The sequence below is a fragment of the Hyperolius riggenbachi genome, chromosome 5 (assembly GCF_040937935.1).
Source record: "Hyperolius riggenbachi isolate aHypRig1 chromosome 5, aHypRig1.pri, whole genome shotgun sequence".
Lineage (NCBI taxonomy): Eukaryota > Metazoa > Chordata > Amphibia > Anura > Hyperoliidae > Hyperolius > Hyperolius riggenbachi.
In genome coordinates this window covers 418,241,949-418,261,308 of record NC_090650.1, presented here as the reverse complement: position 1 = coordinate 418,261,308, position 19,360 = coordinate 418,241,949, and positions in this window count along the sequence as shown.

Sequence of the window (19,360 nt, the reverse complement as noted above, 5' to 3'; positions counted from 1 at the left end):
ATCGACAGAAACGGGGAGGATGCTTATCGAAATGAAGTCACAAAGATCTGCACTTGGTGCAAGGACAACAATCTCGTTCTCAATACTGCAAAGACCGTGGAACTGATCGTGGACTTCCGAAAACTACACCCTGCACCCCTACCTGTGTTCATCAATGGGTCCGAGGTCTCCAGAGTTCAAAGTGTACGGTTCCTAGGCACAACCTTAACAAGCGACCTCAAATGGGGACAGAACACTACCAGAACTCAGAAGAAAGCACAGCAGCGGTTATTCTTCCTACGCCAATTGAAGAAATTCGGCATGTCTGCTACTGCTTACCAGCTTTTACACCGCGACCATCGAATCCATCCTCTGCTGCTCCATCATCGTCTGGTATGCAGGAGCAACCGCCAAAGACAAATACAAACTCCACAGAGTGATAAATGCAGCAGAAAAGATCATCGGCGCCCACCTGTCCTCGCTAGATCTCCTCTACTCCACGAGGATGAAGACAAGGGCCTCCAAGATCTTACTCGACCCCTCCCACCCGGGAAGACGCTACTTCGAGACCCTTCCACTGGGACGCCGTTTCAGATCCATCCCCTCCAAAACCACTAGGCGCATGAACACCTTCTTCCCCCAAGCAGTCCTCCTGTTGAACTCACTGAACTCAGGACGCTTTGGCCCCCAGAGCATCCCTCTCTCACAGCAGTAAACTCTGACTAGAAACATGGACTGTCACATCTGTAAACTCTGACCTCCCAAGACTCTAATCGTTGCTCTATACGTTTGTTGTTATATGTTCCTGAACTGCCATGCCATGTGAACCACAAGCAATTCCGGGCACACCTAGCGGTGTGCTTGGCGATAATAAAGATGATTCTGATTCTGTAAGTGTCACATCCAGGAACTTTCAGTGTCGCTAATTTGGACGTGAGACTCATGATCAGGAGCCTGAAGAGGTTAAAGAGGAACTTTACCAAAAGGTAGTAGTAGGGGAGAAATGTACACATAAATACGTTTCAAAATAAAAAGTAAAAAAATAAAATAAAATAGAAGATAGATCAAAAAATGATTGATACTCACTGTGTAATTTGTTCAGGTTGTTTGATGCACCGTGCAGGTCATCCTCTTTACTGCTGATTGACAAGGGGGAAAAAAACAGACAGCACAAACTGCCATTCTCTATAAACACACCCAGTAACGATGTGCTAAACACACATATACACAGAGGGAGATGCTGCTTAATCGTCATTACTCACCTACCCCAGGAGAGACTGCAGCTATGCCGCATTTTAAAGTTCCCGGCAAAGTCGCAATGCATGCTGGGAGATGTAGTCTGTGGATGTGAGTACATCTCTGCCAGGAAGAGTGCTGACAGGCAGAGGAACATGAGAGGGAGGGCTTTGGTGGAGAAGGGAGAGAAAGTGTCTGCGTAACGATTGTGGAATTCTCTCCGTGATCAGCGCACAAGACGTGTGCTGACACTGCGGAAATCCTCCACAAGCGTATAATTTGAGAGAACCCAGCAAAAGGTGCAATGCATTATTAATAATAATAATAATAATGCACCTGTAGAGGGAAATTCCTGTCGACAGGGGGAGCTGTGGAGTGCAGAGGTAAAGCTAATCTGCCCTGCCACACACGCCAGACAGGAATTGCACGAAGGGAAGAAACGCAGGGCAAGATAGCCCTGAAAGAGAGAGATCAAAGCGACAGAGGGTATGCGTGTTCTCCAAACTAGTCGCCACCCTGCGACGAAAAACACACAACCATGAAGACAAAGTGAGAAGGCAATCGCCAGAGATGGCGATTGCTAACAGCGACACAAGACCGAATAAGCACAGATAAGGAATGTATGTATGTCCACCAATCTAGCCGCCACCTGCGACGGCAGACACACAACAAGGAAACCGAGTGAGAACGCAATCGCCTGAGAAGCGATTGCGGAAGAGAATGAGCACAGAGACAGATTGTATGTGTGTACACCAAACTAGTCGCCAACCCGCGACGGTGCATACACAACAGCAGATATGAAGTAGGAACGCAATCGCGAGAGAGGCGATTGCCAGAGGTGACACAAGGCTACAGCAAGGCAGAGCACGAGAGTAGCAAAGGCACAGCAAATCATACAATGAGAAGATACGGAAAATAACAAACGCTAGCTAAACGAGAACACCGCACTCATTCGCAACAGTGCACACGTTTATGCGCGGTCCCCGCATGATAAGCACAACAGAGACAAGCACGCCTAACTAACCACCGACAGACAAACATGAAACAGAGGACGCGAGCGCTTGCTTAACGGTTACCTCACCGAGCCTCCAGCAAGCGTTCGTAGCAGACAAGACAGACACACGAAAACAGGAATAAGCGAGCGATAGGATCCACAGCACTAGCGCAAGTGGCTAGTGCGATCCAGGAAGACAGAACAGAAGGATCCACAGCGCTAGCGCAAGATGCTAGTGCAATCCAAGTACAGAGTAGCAGACCAGAAGGATCCACAGCACTAGCGCAAGAGGCTGGTGCGATCCAGGGAAACAGATCAGAAGGGGCTACCAGTAACAACCGCTGTTCCGGTTAGCACCCAGACACACAGAACGATTTCCTGTCGACCACCGCTGGGACAGGACAATCGCAACAGACAAACAAAACAGATAAGCAATCCTAACTGCACCAGGGAAACCTGCCTAGTGCAGTCCCAGGAATCACTCTAAGATAATCTTCAAACAAAGAGCATGGCTGACACTCCAGGCGAGTGTTACACAGGAACTAACTCTTATAACTAGCCACTTACTGTGGTATCACATGGTATATATAGAGCAGGCCTACAAGGGATGTGGCTAGGCAATTTGCATGACAAACGTATGCAAATTCCTCAGCAACAGCAAGCTGAAAAACTGACAAAAGGTCTCTCTTCCAGAGACCTGCAGAATGCAGACCTGAACAATGGTCAAAAAGCTGCCTGCCTGCACAGGCAGCTGAGCAGATCATTACAGTCTGCCCCCAGCCCGCTTCGCCTTTCTTCTCATTTCATCTTTGCTTTAAAGAAAACCTGTATTGAGAAAAACCTCCCCCGGGGGATACTCACCTGGGGTGGGGGAAGCCTCTGGATCCTATTGAGGCTTCCCCTGTCCTCCTCGGCACCACAGCGGCAGAGATAAAGCTCCCGGAACGGCGGGGATGTAAATATTTACCTTCCCAGCTCCAGTGCAGGCGCAGTATCGGCTCTCCGCCTCGGAGATAGGTAGAAATAGCCGATTGCTGTCGGGCCGCTCTACTGCGCAGGCGCAGGGCCGGCCCTAGACTTTTTGCCGCCTGAGGCAAATTTATAAAAAAAATTACAGGGGAGGGGGAAGCCTCATTTGGACCCTGAGGCTTCCCCCTCCCGAGGTGAGTACCCCCAGGGGAACTTTTTTTTGTTACAGGGTCTCTTTAAAGGACCACCAAAAAAGTAGGCAGTTAAAATCTGACAGAACTGACAGGTTTTGGGCCAGTCCATCTCCTCATGGGGGATTGTCAGGGTTTTCTTTGTTTTCAACAGCATTTCCTAAACAGCAGTTTAACTGTCAAAACAGTAAGATACCAGCCGGCCTCCCTCACTTGCACACTTTATTGTCAGTTAGACTTTGCAACTGCTGTTCAGGAAATGCTTTTGAAAACAAAGAAAACCCTGAGAATCCCCCATGAGGAGATGGATTGGCCCCAAACCTGTCGGTTCTGTCAGATTTTAACTGCCTACTTTTTTTCGTGATAGCGGTCCTTCAAAAAGAAGATGAAAAATGAGGAGGAAAAGTTAATTGCACATGGGCCTATTGGTGCCAAGTAGTGGGAGCCACAACTACAATCTTTCCTATGTTCCTATCTCGCATTAGAGGGTAAATACCCTTGGCGTTAAGGAGAACCTGAACTGAAAATAAAAAGTCATAATAACCATACACAGGTCATACTTACCTCCTGTGCAGGGCCGGCCCGCCCATGAGGCGGGGTGAGGCGGGTTCCTCAGGCGGCAGGAAGTGGAGGGGCGGCACCAGACATAGAGAGGAAGTGACTGGGGAGAGGAGAGAGAGCGTGCAGGCTGCAGTGCAGACGAAGTCCGGCTGATCCTGTGTGGTGCCCGACCTGCCTCCGACCTCGTGCCTGCACACACACCGTGAGTGATCCTCCCCAGCTCCCCTCCGGCTCCGTCGAGGCCGCCCGGACTGTCTGTGAACTTCTGAGACGCGGCCCCCCGCCGCCCCCCATTAGGCTGTGCGCACCTCCCGCCCGCCACCCACATGATGCCGCCGGGCCGGCCTCCGAGTCCGACGACTCTCGGAGCTCAGCTCTACGGGCTGCGGCCTCTCCTGGCTGTATCCTCCTCCAAGGCTGCCTGTATGTGACGCTGCCTTTGGCGGCGGATGTCGCCCGCTCTGCCTCTGCTGCCCTGTGGCTGATTGTCACGCACGGGCGGCGGCGTGACCCGACGATGATGAGGCTGGCTCTGGCTGGCTGCCGCCTCCGGCCGCCGCTCACCGGCCCAGGCCCAGCGCGAGATCCGAAATGGTGGAGGCGGAGCATGCCCGCCGCAGGCCTCAGACAGCTGTCTGTCCCCTGCCTGCCAGTGCAGGATCATGCATGCGTGCGGTGCGGATGCCCGCCCTTCGCCGCTGCCACAGACCCAGAGGGAGACCCAATCCCCGGTGAGTGAGTCAGACTCAGTCACTCACTGTCACTTGTCACTTACTTTGTTTGCTGCCTGCATCACTCAGGGCAGGCTTTTCTTCACGGTGGATTGTGTGGGGGTCTGGGGATGGTGTAATGTTATAATGTATACATTAGGGGGGGGGGGGGGGCTTGGCAAGGGGAAAAGAAAGAAGCAATGAAGGGGATGACAAAGTGGGGGGGGGGGGAGATGGGGGGCTTGGCAAATGGCACGGGAACAGAATCAATGAAGGGGATGACAAAGTGGGGGGGGGGGAGATGGGGGGCTTGGCAAATGGCAAGGGGAACAGAATCAATGAAGGGGATGACAAAGTGGGGGGGGGGGAGATGGGGGGCTTGGCAAATGGCACGCGGAACAGAATCAATGAAGGGGATGACAAAGACGGAAGGGGGGCACAAGAAAGGGGCTAAGTGGGAGCAGGAAGATGGTGACATGGTAGTGGGGATCAAAACATGGAGAGGGAGGAGGGCAGTGACTGCAAGGAGAGGCATAAGAGTAAGACAGAAACTCAGGAGAGGGAGTGGCAAATAAGGAGGCACAGGGGAGAGGCCACAGAAGGGAGGCACATGGGGAAAATACACAAGGGAAGGACAGGCTGCACAGGAGAGGGGTCACAGGAAGGAGGCACATAAGAGGCGGCAGCACAAAAGGGAGGCACAGGAGAGGGGTGACATAAGGGAGGCACAGGCATACCTCCCAACTTTTTGAGATGAGAAAGAGGGACACTTAAGCCACGCCCCTGCTACACCTCTGACCACGCCCCCATCACAACCCTAGTCACGCATACCATAAAGATTTCATAAGAAAAATATGTTGTTTTATAAGTCAAACCACACTGGTCCTTTCTATCCTGGTTCATTTTCCTTCATAGTAACATTTTAAAATTAGTAATATCAATTTACAGGATGGGAATAAAGTTTAGAGTCAATCAAACACATTTTTTTAGTAGAGAAATATATATATTTACATAGAACGAGGGACAAAGTCCTGAAAGAGGGGCAAATGAGGAGGACAGAGGGACCGTCCCTCCGAAAGAGGGACAGTTGGAAGCTATGGGCACAGGAGGGAGGGGGGGTGGGAGAATGGGCACAGAAGGGAGGCAGGAGAGAGGGGCGCAGGAGAAAGGGGGCAAATGAGAAAAGCACTGGAAAGGGGGCACAAGAGATAGGTGGCATCAGAGAGGTACAGGAGAAAGGGAGAGATGCATAGGAGAATAGGGCATGAGAAAGCACTGTAGAGGGGACACATGAGTGAAGCACAGGAAAGATAGAAACAAAACAGAGGCATAAAAGAGAGGGGCGCATGAGAGAGGTACATTCCTTTTTATTTTTTTAAGTTATTATTTAGTATAATAAGGTTAAGGTAGTGTGTAGTAGTCATCAATGATGACTCATGGTAGAAGTCAGTGGTATTGGTGTATGGTAAAATGATGATCCTGTAATTTTTTTCTCTCTGCTATAATGCTATGTGATGATTTCTGTCTCTGTCTGTACTGGCTGCCTGCTATAATAAAAGGGGTCGGGTCAGGGACATGCAGGAGGGTGGCAGCAGCAGGCTTCACCAACTGCACGGTCTGTACCATACTTACAACCTGGGCTGGCTAGGCTAGCTATATTGCCAGTGGTACTGACTGACTGAAGGCACCTAGTGGTTTGGATTGGGAGGAGAGATAAGGAAGGAGGCATGAAAGCATGGGCTGTCTGTGCTCCAACTACTGCTCCAACCCACTCCCTGGATTATACATGATTCATTTAAATCCTCTAACACATCCACTTCTAAGATGAGGGCTAAAGCCTGGTACACACTTTCAATTATGATTGGCCAATTACTGACCAATTTTACCACCTGCGTCATGTAGTATGAGGCTGGGCAGCAGATATTGCACACTATGAGCAGATTATGTAGGTATCCCTTATACTACATGAAAGCAGGTGGTAAAATTGGTCAATGATTGGCCACTCGTAATTGAAAGTGTGTATCAGGCTTAATTCTGCTAAGAAAGACAGGAGGGAGAACAAGCAGATGGACTCTCATGGACTATTGAATTAAACTTGACTTTTTTTTTAGGATTGCCAATCTGGAGCCCTGAAACCAAACTTTTCATTCTCCTTCAAAGCATACTCTTCCTACAGGTCTCCAGTAATGCAAGGTATGTGATAGTTAATTCACTGTAGAGCAGAAACTGAAGCGGTCTTCTTTAATTCTTTAATTTTGCTTTAAGGAGGGGGGGGGGGGGGGTGCCTGGGGCCCGGGGGGGGGGGGGGGGGCGCCTTCACGATCTTTGCCTCAGGCAGCAGAAAGTCCAGGACCGGCCCTGTTTATATAGCGCCAACATCTTCCGCAGCGCTGTGCAGAGCATATATAGTCTTGTCACTAACTGTCCCTCAAAGAAGCTCACAATCTAGTCCCTACCATAAACATATGCCTATATTGTGCAGTGTATGCATTGTAGTCTAGGGCCAATTTAGGTGAGTAGCCAATTAACTTATCTGTATGTTTTTGGAGTGTGGGAGGAAACCGGAGTGCCCGAAGGAAACCCACACAGACACGGGGAGAACATACAAACTCCTTGCAGATGTTGACCTGGCTGGGATACGAATCGGGGACCCAGCGCTGCAAGGCAAGAGCGCTAACCACTGTGCCACCGTGCTGCCCGCATGATCGGCGCCATTTGCTTTGGGCAGGGCCGGCCCGCCCATGAGGCGGGGTGAGGCGGGTTCCTCAGGCGGCAGGAAGTGGAGGGGCGGCACCAGACATAGAGAGGAAGTGACTGGGGAGAGGAGAGAGAGCGTGCAGGCTGCAGTGCAGACGAAGTCCGGCTGATCCTGTGTGGTGCCCGACCTGCCTCCGACCTCGTGCCTGCACACACACCGTGAGTGATCCTCCCCAGCTCCCCTCCGGCTCCGTCGAGGCCGCCCGGACTGTCTGTGAACTTCTGAGACGCGGCCCCCGCCGCCCCCCATTAGGCTGTGCGCACCTCCCGCCCGCCACCCACATGATGCCGCCGGGCCGGCCTCCGAGTCCGACGACTCTCGGAGCTCAGCTCTACGGGCTGCGGCCTCTCCTGGCTGTATCCTCCTCCAAGGCTGCCTGTATGTGACGCTGCCTTTGGCGGCGGATGTCGCCCGCTCTGCCTCTGCTGCCCTGCGGCTGATTGTCACGCACGGGCGGCGGCGTGACCCGACGATGATGAGGCTGGCTCTGGCTGGCTGCCGCCTCCGGCCGCCGCTCACCGGCCCAGGCCCAGCGCGAGATCCGAAATGGTGGAGGCGGAGCATGCCCGCCGCAGGCCTCAGACAGCCGTCTGTCCCCTGCCTGCCAGTGCAGGATCATGCATGCGTGCGGTGCGGATGCCCGCCCTTCGCCGCTGCCACAGACCCAGAGGGAGACCCAATCCCCGGTGAGTGAGTCAGACTCAGTCACTCACTGTCACTTGTCACTTACTTTGTTTGCTGCCTGCATCACTCAGGGCAGGCTTTTCTTCACGGTGGATTGTGTGGGGGTCTGGGGATGGTGTAATGTTATAATGTATACATTAGGGGGGGGGGGGGCTTGGCAAGGGGAAAAGAAAGAAGCAATGAAGGGGATGACAAAGTGGGGGGGGGGGGAGATGGGGGGCTTGGCAAATGGCACGGGAACAGAATCAATGAAGGGGATGACAAAGTGGGGGGGGGGGAGATAGGGGGCTTGGCAAATGGCAAGGGGAACAGAATCAATGAAGGGGATGACAAAGTGGGGGGGGGGGAGATGGGGGGCTTGGCAAATGGCAAGGGGAACAGAATCAATGAAGGGGATGACAAAGTGGGGGGGAGGGGGGGGAGATGGTAGGGCTTGGCAAATGGCACGCGGAACAGAATCAATGAAGGGGATGACAAAGACGGAAGGGGGGCACAAGAAAGGGGCTAAGTGGGAGCAGGAAGATGGTGACATGGTAGTGGGGATCAAAACATGGAGAGGGAGGAGGGCAGTGACTGCAAGGAGAGGCATAAGAGTAAGACAGAAACTCAGGAGAGGGAGTGGCAAATAAGGAGGCACAGGGGAGAGGCCACAGAAGGGAGGCACATGGGGAAAATACACAAGGGAAGGACAGGCTGCACAGGAGAGGGGTCACAGGAAGGAGGCACATAAGAGGCGGCAGCACAAAAGGGAGGCACAGGAGAGGGGTGACATAAGGGAGGCACAGGCATACCTCCCAACTTTTTGAGATGAGAAAGAGGGACACTTAAGCCACGCCCCTGCTACACCCCTGACCACGCCCCCATCACAACCCTAGTCACGCATGCCATAAAGATTTCATAAGAAAAATATGTTGTTTTATAAGTCAAACCACACTGGTCCTTTCTATCCTGGTTCATTTTCCTTCATAGTAACATTTTAAAATTAGTAATAATATCAATTTACAGGATGGGAATAAAGTTTAGAGTCAATCAAACACATTTTTTTAGTAGAGAAATATATATATTTACATAGAACGAGGGACAAAGTCCTGAAAGAGGGGCAAATGAGGAGGACAGAGGGACCGTCCCTCCGAAAGAGGGACAGTTGGAAGCTATGGGCACAGGAGGGAGGGGGGGTGGGAGAATGGGCACAGAAGGGAGGCAGGAGAGAGGGGCGCAGGAGAAAGGGGGCAAATGAGAAAAGCACTGGAAAGGGGGCACAAGAGATAGGTGGCATCAGAGAGGTACAGGAGAAAGGGAGAGATGCATAGGAGAATAGGGCATGAGAAAGCACTGTAGAGGGGACACATGAGTGAAGCACAGGAAAGATAGAAACAAAACAGAGGCATAAAAGAGAGGGGCGCATGAGAGAGGTACATTCCTTTTTAAGTTTAAGTTATTATTTAGTATAATAAGGTTAAGGTAGTGTGTAGTAGTCATCAATGATGACTCATGGTAGAAGTCAGTGGTATTGGTGTATGGTAAAATGATGATCCTGTAATTTTTTTCTCTCTGCTATAATGCTATGTGATGATTTCTGTCTCTGTCTGTACTGGCTGCCTGCTATAATAAAAGGGGTCGGGTCAGGGACATGCAGGAGGGTGGCAGCAGCAGGCTTCACCAACTGCACGGTCTGTACCATACTTACAACCTGGGCTGGCTAGGCTAGCTATATTGCCAGTGGTACTGACTGACTGAAGGCACCTAGTGGTTTGGATTGGGAGGAGAGATAAGGAAGGAGGCATGAAAGCATGGGCTGTCTGTGCTCCAACTACTGCTCCAACCCACTCCCTGGATTATACATGATTCATTTAAATCCTCTAACACATCCACTTCTAAGATGAGGGCTAAAGCCTGGTACACACTTTCAATTATGATTGGCCAATTACTGACCAATTTTACCACCTGCGTCATGTAGTATGAGGCTGGGCAGCAGATATTGCACACTATGAGCAGATTATGTAGGTATCCCTTATACTACATGAAGGCAGGTGGTAAAATTGGTCAATGATTGGCCACTCGTAATTGAAAGTGTGTATCAGGCTTAATTCTGCTAAGAAAGACAGGAGGGAGAACAAGCAGATGGACTCTCATGGACTATTGAATTAAACTTGACTTTTTTTTTAGGATTGCCAATCTGGAGCCCTGAAACCAAACTTTTCATTCTCCTTCAAAGCATACTCTTCCTACAGGTCTCCAGTAATGCAAGGTATGTGATAGTTAATTCACTGTAGAGCAGAAACTGAAGCGGTCTTCTTTAATTCTTTAATTTTGCTTTAAGGAGGGGGGGGGGGGGGGGTGCCTGGGGCCCGGGGGGGGGGGGGGGGCGCCTTCACGATCTTTGCCTCAGGCAGCAGAAAGTCCAGGACCGGCCCTGCTCCTGTGTAGTCTACTCCTCAATCTCTTTCTTCTGTCCTGCATGCCATTTGTCCACTTTGATCAATGGATTTATCCGTCCTCCATTTTAAAAATGGCCATTGCCCCATAACAGCTTCCTGGTCAGCACACTGTTAAACTGTAATATCATCCACTTGAGCTATAGGGAAAACATGGGCATTACCTTGCACATTCAGTTGTAACTGACAGCAACTGGGTAAAGCAACATCCGAGGTGACATGTGACATGATGAGATAGACATGTGAATGTACAATGCCAAGCACACAAATAACTAGGCTGTGTTCCTTTTTTTCTTTCTCTGCCTGAAAGAGTTAAAAATCAGGTATGCAAGTGACAACTTCTGCCCGGGTTAGGACCGGGTCGGTCTATAATGTATTCCTCACTAATAAGGAATTGCAGCAATATAACATTTTCCTGGCAGTAAACTGCTTCTGAGAGTAGGAAAGAGATAAAAAGGGTGAATAGTTCACAGATTTTTTTAGCTCTGGCATACTTCAATGAATGTGTCATTGAGAAGAGGCCATGAAACAATAAAAACTTTAAAAAGTAGATTTAAATATAAAATAATACTGTGGGATACCTTAAAAAGTCATGTTTTTAGCGTACGTTAAAAAAGGGCGCCGGGAAAAAAGGGCGCAGGGTTTTAAAAGATAATCATGAATAACGTTTAAAAAAAATTGTGTTATATTTCGTTTAAAAATAATGTTTTATAAAGTTATAAATCATTAAATAATGTGTATAAAATCGGCAATTTTAAAAACGTTAATCTTCCCTGTTTAAAAATTGAAATTTATAATAACGTTTTATAAAACATTAATAAGAATTTTACTAAAGCTATACCTAACCCTACTCTCACACAGAACCCTCCCTGTACCTATCCCTAACCCCTAGACCCCCCTGTTGGTGCCTAACCCTAAGACCCCCCTGTTGGTGCCTAACCCTAAGACCCCCCTGGTGGTGCCTAAACCTAAGACCCCCCTGTTGGTGCCTAACCCTAAGACCCCCCTGTTGGTGTGTAACCCTAAGACCCCCCTGTTGGTGCCTAACCCTAAGACCCCCCTGTTGGTGCCTAACCCTAAGACCCCCCTGTTGGTGCCTAACCCTAAGACCCCCCTGTTGGTGCCTAAACCTAAGACCCCCCCTGTGATAAGCATTAATAACGTTTAAAAAAAAATATGGTGCGGTTTTTCGTTTAAAAATGCAAAAAAAAAAAAAAAAAAAAAAATTGTACAGTTTTTCGTTTAAAAGTAATGTTTTAAAAAATATTGTACTGTTTTTCGTTTAAAAATAATGTTTTAAAAATGATAAATCATTAAATAATGTGTAATCATGAGAAACAGTTATAAAACATTAAAAGTCTCCGGGCGCCGCTTTTAAAACGTTATTTTTCTCTGGCGCCCTTTTTTCCTGTTGGGCGCCGATTTAAACGATATTTATTATGGGAGTGAATGGCGGCGCCCTTTTTGTCCACCTGCCTCATGCGCCCAAATTTCCTGCTTCCATGTTTTTATTACTTTAGGTTTCCTTTCAGGTATAAGATACCCTGTTGCCTTTGAAAAGGCTGGCAGCTTTTCAAAAAAATGAAAATTCAGTTCTAATTACAACACAAAGGCCCAATTAAAACTTGCCTGGATTTCCGCCTGCAAATGGAACATTTGAATGAGAACCCTTGGGAATATCCAGCCTAGATCTGTGTCAGAGCCTCCTCTAATCCCGAGAATCAAAGTCCCGGTATATACCATAGAAATTATTGTACCCATTTTCCGAGATTCATCCCTTAATTTACCGGCAGCGACGCCCGGCATATGCGTCTGATTGACTTAGATCTGCACTTATTGTTTCCAACAAAGACAGGAAGTAAACTTACGTACGGCACGCTGCTCCCATTTCAAGAACCTTTTTTCTTCCACCTTCTGATAGATCTCTGTGACTCTACAAAAAACAGGAAACTTCAACTGACTTTTCACATTAGATACAAAGGAAGCAAAATTTTAACATCAAAGAGACCCGCTCTTTCATATGGCTTCATACAGAGATGAGATTTAAAGCGAAACGACAATAGCAGAGCAATAAGTCACAACGGTCTCTACTTTATTCTCAGTGAACTCTCTGTCAGACTATAATATCTTCAGCTCTTCAACAGACCTTTAAAGGTACACTCTGCACCAAAGCCGACTCTTCAATCAGACTCATGGGGCGCAGACTGCCAACATATGTTCGCTACTTTCCATAACTGGACTCATTCTGTCCTTCAGGTAGATTTCAATTTAGACAACTGTATGATTTTCTGTAATCCGGTCACCTCTGAATATACAGATAACAGAGAATCAACAGTTCACAGTTATGACATTTTGGGAAATTGAGGACTCTGTGGCTAATCAGAGGCCTGTTTCAGATATCCTCAGTGTAGATAGGATATCACGTTCGAACACTTCACCACTATGGGTATTTTCCTTTAAAAACTACAGAGCAATTTTCACATTCACGCTCCTCCTCCAATTCATTTGCCAATAACGTTATCACTACTTATCACAGCTAAATGATCTCTATGTTTTTTTTGTCACAAATTAAGCTTTCTTTGAGTGGTATTTTTTTTTGTAAGAATGTGTTTATTTTATATGCATTTTAACCACTTCCCAACTGAGGGGTTTTACCCCCTGACCACCAGAGCAATTTTCACCTTTCAGCGCTCCTTCCATTCATTTGTCTATAATTTTATCATTACTTATCGCAATGAAATGAACTATATCTTGTTTTTTTTGCCACCAATTAGGCTTTCTTTAGGTGGGACATTATGCCAAGAATAATTTTATTCTAAATGTGTTTTAATGGGAAAATAGGAAAAAATGTGGGAAAAAATTTATTATTTTTCAGTTTTCGGCCTTTATAGTTTTTAAATAATGCATGCTACTGTAATTAAAACCCATTAAATGTATTTGCCCTTTTGTCCCGGTTATAAAACCGTTTAACTTATGTCCCTATCACAATGATTGCCGCCAATATTTTAATTGGAAATAAAGGTGCATTTTTTTCAGTTTTGCGTCCATCCCTAATTACAAGCCCATAGTTTATAAAGTAACAGTGTTATACCCTCTTGACATAAATATTTAAAAAGTTCAGTCCCTAAGGTAACTATTTATGTATTTTTTCAAATTGTAAATTTTTAATTTTTTTTTAATTACAAAAAAAAATAAATTGGGAAGTGTGGGAGGTAAGGAGTTAATTTTTTGTGTAAAACTAGTTTATTTGTGTGTAAAAAATGCTTAGGGTGTAGTTTTACTATTTGGCCACAAGACGGCAACAGTAACTTTTTGTTTTATGCGACCTGCAATCGTCCTTCCGGACGCTTGCAGGAAGTAGAAAGAGGCTGGGAGTTTGTTATTGCTAACAATGATCGCACTGCTCAGCAGCTTAGATCAACGAACGGGAATGGATTTTCCCGTTCGTTGATCTCTGGGCGAGCGGGCGGCGGCGTGTTTACTAGCGGCGGGCGGCGTGTTTACGAGCGGGAGCGCGGGCAGCGGCGGGAGTGCGCAAAGTACGGATTTCTCCGTCCCTGGGGGTTAAAGGATGGAAAAAGGGACTGAGAAATCCGTACGGGCGGGGGTAAAGTGGTTAAAGGGAATATGAAGAAAAAAAAAGAAAAAAAATCATTTTTTTTTTAAATTTGCAGCCATTATAGTTTTAAAATAAACCATGCTACTGTAGATAAAACACACACATGTTCTTTGTCCATTTGTCACGGTTATTACAACATACTATATAAATAATTACAAGCCCTTATTTGCAAAAACAACTGTAATATATCCTCATGAACTACATATAAAAACATGAGTCCCTATAGTAACTATGTATTTTTTAAACTATTTTTTAGGGAATTCAACAAATCACTAGACCTGACTGCCACTCAACCTCCCTTCTGTTTTCCCATGAAAAAGGGAGAGAAGTGATGTTGGTGTTGGGACAGTTTGATTACAGTTCTGGCAGAATTTAAAGTCAGTCTGCTCATAGGCAGGGGGAGTGGAAAACTGAGGACTCCCGTAGGTGAGTGTGAAGGGATTTTGATGGTGTCAGTACATTTCTGGGGTTTTTGGATAGCTGTAAGGGAAAATAAAGAAGGATAAACATTTGTGGCGCTGATCATCAAGTTATTGGACGCGGCGAAGCAATGCTGTGCCTCTCTAGGAGGACAGAAAGAGACGTGAGGATTTTTTACAGACAATGACGACCACAGGTGGTGGTGTTTTCAATTCGATCACGGTCCTGACTGCGTCGCTTTAAATGCATAGGCTACCCCGCGTGCGTTCCTGTTGTCACAGAGGCAGCAAGATAAAAGTACAAGAAAAACATCATGCGCAGTAAATCACCTATAAAACAAAAGTAATACAAAATGCGTGTTTCAACATCTGCTTCTCTCATTAGAGTTCTTTTCGACAACAAGCGGACGAAGAGACAAGGGACAGACTTTGAAAGAGAAAGGATGTGGAGCTCTCGGAAAAGCCCCAAGTGGCCCCCCGAGCACTTCAGCGTGGTGGCGGCGGCGGCGCGTTTCAAAGCACAGTTTTCTTCATTGTTTCACCTTAAAGATCCTTTTATGTCTGTTCGGAGCTCTCCCACTTGCCTTGCAATTAAACAACGGAGACCAAACAGGCTTCTGTACCTCTTTGCATTTCTTAGCCTGCTAGGCGCAGATAAGGGAGCATTACTGTTGGCCTGGAGAGGTTTGTAGCCGCGACGCAGAGTGCCCTCTCCTTGAGCATTACGAGAGGCCTTTGTTATACGAGAAGTGCTGGCAGAGCTTCGCTCAAAGGGAAGTGTGAATTTTTTTTATTTTATCTAAATCCTTTTTGTTTTTATTTTGTTATTTTGCAGAGATAACCTACCAAAGGGGCCTGATAAACCGAAGCCACAAAAAGCAGCAACCATAGGTAGTCTGTTACTATGTTAAAAATAAGTCCTCTGCCCTGCTTATGAGAAAGTATCACACCCAGGCAGTGATGGATCTGGGGGGGGGGGGGGGGGGGGCAAGCGGGTCTCTTGCCCCAGGTGCAGTTTGTTGAATTCTTAAAAAGGCGGCAAAATTTGGATGGGGACTGGCAGTTTAGGCGCCAAAACCTGACCTTGCCCCAGGCGCAACTTGGGACAACTTGGTCTAGATCCGTGTCTGCACCCAGGCCACCGGCCACCGCTTCTTCAGACTGCTCCCATCAGGCCGGAGGTTTTGGGCCATCTCCACCAGGACCTCAAGGCAGAGGAACAGCTTTTTCCCCCTCTGCTGTCAACCTCCTGAACACCCTTTACGCCCTCAGTCGCTAGTGTGCCTGCGCAGACAGGGTAATGTATATATTAGTGTTGCTGCTTGTTCAGGGTGTCAGCGCTAGATCAGGCTGGCGAAAGCAGACGGGGGAAACCTCATTAGGATCCAGAGGCTTCCCCCTGCCGAGGTATGTATCTATTTTTTATTTTTTCAAACTTACAGATTTATCTAAAAACTGGTTAAAAAAGGAGGTAAAGTTGGACTTACCGCCCAATTGATGACCCAAATAGTCCGTATCAAGAAGTAACGTTTATTTACCACTTATAAAACTCCAAACAGGGCCGGTTCAAGTAACAATTGGGCCCTAGGGCAAAATTAGCCTGGCGGCCCCCCAACAGACACCCCCGAACCAAAAAGCGTCATTAGAGGCCCTTTGTTGCAGCCAAATTTCCCTCCTGGGCCCCTGAGCTGGCTGCTACCCTCCCCCAATCACCTCCCAACTTAACAGACTCTGCAGAGTCCCTGGGGACAAACAGTTAAGATGGGGGAGGGACAACTTGGGGGCCCCTACAGGCCCTGGGGCCCTGGGGCAATTGCCCATTTTTTCCTATGGTAGCTCCGGCCCTGACTCCAAAACATGCTTTAATATAAAACTCCTGTGATGTGTTTTGCGGGTTTAAGACTGCCTCCTCAGGCAGAAACAGGAGTCTATGTCAGTAAGTGCTTGGCTTGCTCACTCCCCACCTACCTTCACAGGGGTTGTCTTCGAGGTAACCCTGTTTTGGGAGTATCATTTTACTCAACATACTATCTTCCTCTTGGTACATTAATATTCTACACTATATTTGGCTCTCGGTTATCGCCTCCTTTTATTTAAAGGACTACTCCAACAAAAAAATGAGCAGTTAAAATCTGACAGAACTGGTTTTGGACTAGTCCATCTCCTCAAGCATGATTTTCAGGGTTTTATTCGTTTTTTTTTTTCCTCAATGGCAGTCTAACTGCCAAAATAGTAAGATACCAGCCAACCTCACTACTCACGCGCACGCTATTTTGGCAGTTAAACTTAGCAACTGATGTTCAGGAAATGCTTTTGAAAACAAAGAAAACCCTGAGAATCCCCCATTAGGAAATGGATTAGTCCAAAACCTGTCGGTTCTGTCAGATTTTAACTGCTTACTTTTTTTCACAGGAGAGGTCCTTTAAAGCAAACCTGAACAGAAAATTAAAAGTCAAAATAAACATACACACGTCATACTCACCTCCCATGTGGTCTACTCATCAATCAATTGTCCGCTGTGATCAATGGAATTCTCCATCCTCCATTTTGAAATTGGCCATTACTCCATAACAGCTTCCTGGTCAGCACACTGTTAAACTGTAATAAGCCACAGGGAAACATGGACATTACCTTGCTCAACAGTTGTCCTTTCAGGTATAAAGGTGGCCACACACCATACAATTTTTTAAATATCTGTTCAATTTAAGAATTGCAATCAATTTTTCTAACTGATTGTAACATTTCAAAAATCTGACCTATGTACCACACACCTGTGTTCAATTTTTTCCCAATGATGCTAAAAATGATTGGAAACTCTGACAAAATTGCTAGGGTGTGTATATTCATAAATTGACAATCTAACACACACCATACAATCTTTAGAAAGATTGAAGAAAAATATCTGGCATTCCAGATCGATCAAAATCGAAGAAAACGGGAAATCCGATGGGATTTTTCAGTCGAATGAATAAAAAAGCTTTCAATTTTTTCAGGAGATCCGATCATATTTATCGAATTGCAGTAAAATCGGATCATTTTATTGTATCGTGTGTGGCTACCTTAACTGACAGCAACAGGTCAATAACTGACAGCAACTGATATATTTCAGTTCTGACAAAATCTTGTCAGAAATGGAAAGAATCGTTGAAAGAAGAAAATGGTGAGCTTCTGAGAGGAACTTACGGTGAGGTAAGTATGTAATATTTATTTGCAGGCATCATGGGCTTGATTCACTAAGACAAATAGCATGCCTTATCCGAGTTAACACTCCTTATCAGAGTTAACACGCCTTAACTGAGTTATCACTCTTTGGGCCTGATTCACAAAGCGGTGCTAACAGTTAGCACGCTGGTGAAAAGCCCTTTATCACGCCTAAACTCAGTTTAGGCATGATACGTTTAGGTGTGATAAGTTTAGGTGTGATAAGTTTAGGCATGATAAGTTTAGGTGTGATAAGTTTAGGCGTGATACGTTTAAGCACCAACTGGGTTAGCACCGCAGTGCACAGCTGATCAAAAGTTTTGCTCTAGCAAAGTCTGGTGCACTTCGCATAGAGTTTAATGGCGCTGCTTTGCGTGCGATCTAAACTTATCCAAACTTAGCATGCCTAAACTTATCATGCCTAAACTTATCACGCCTAAACTTATCACTCCTATACTGGCTTTTCACCAGTGTGGTGCAATGGTTATCATGCCTAGGGCTTGATTCAGTAAACAGTGCTAACCCAGTTAGCACGCCTTAAGACTTTAGGCGTGATAACTAGGGTGCTAACTGGGTCAGCACCATTTACTAAATTTACATCGCACGCAAAGTCCCACACTGAAAACTTTGCGCGCCCACAGCGCGGTGTGCGCGAAATGTCGCATCGCGGTGCGACGAAAACGGTGCATTGATGCGCCTATAAGGTCGCATTGCGTGCGACTTTAACGTCACATGGTGCGACATTAAGGTCGCACCCAATGCAACCTTATAGGCGCATCGGGTGCACTGTTTTTGTGCACCCGATGTGCACTAACTTTAGGCATGATATAGGGCTTTTCACAGGCGTGCTAACACTTAGCACGGTTTACTGAATCGAGCCCCTAAAGTCTCTAACTGGGTTAGCACCGCTTTGTGAATCGAGCCCATTATCAGAAATAACACTCCTATCAAAGTTAACATGCCTCATCAAAGTTAACATGCCTTATCACAGGACTTTGCACGCGAGCGATAATTAGCGTGCCCTAAGCATCTTTTGGCGTGATAAGGGGCTTTTCACAAGCGTGCTAACAGTTAGCACCACTTTGTGAATCAAGCCCCTGGTGTGTTAACTTTGATATGGCGTGTTATCTCTGATAAGGCCTGTTATCTCCGATAAGGCGTGTGAACTCGAAAAGGGCCTGTTATCTCTGATAATGCGTGTTAACTCGTATAAGGCATGCAATTGGTCTTAGTGACTCAACTCAAGCCCCATGTGTTTATTTTCAATTATTTTACTTAGTTCAGGTTCCCTTTAATAAAGTAAGATAGTAGACACAGTTACCCTGAAAAATGTAGGATTTGAAGATGTAGGCCCCATTAGTTGGAGTTTAGCAATCTGGGTTACCCAGAACCACTGCTATTCCCAGCAGGAGACTAGGAGGAACTTAATTCCCTCTACTAAAATTTTGCAAAGTTCAATGTGGCCTCCTTAAAGCAGACGGTAATTGCGTGGAATTGCTTCTCCCTGCGCGAAACGGAAGTCTGTCGGCACTTAATAAAATTTCCATTGAACTTTCTGCGAAGCGGAAACTTTCTGTTTTGCTCAAGACTGCAATAAATGCAGA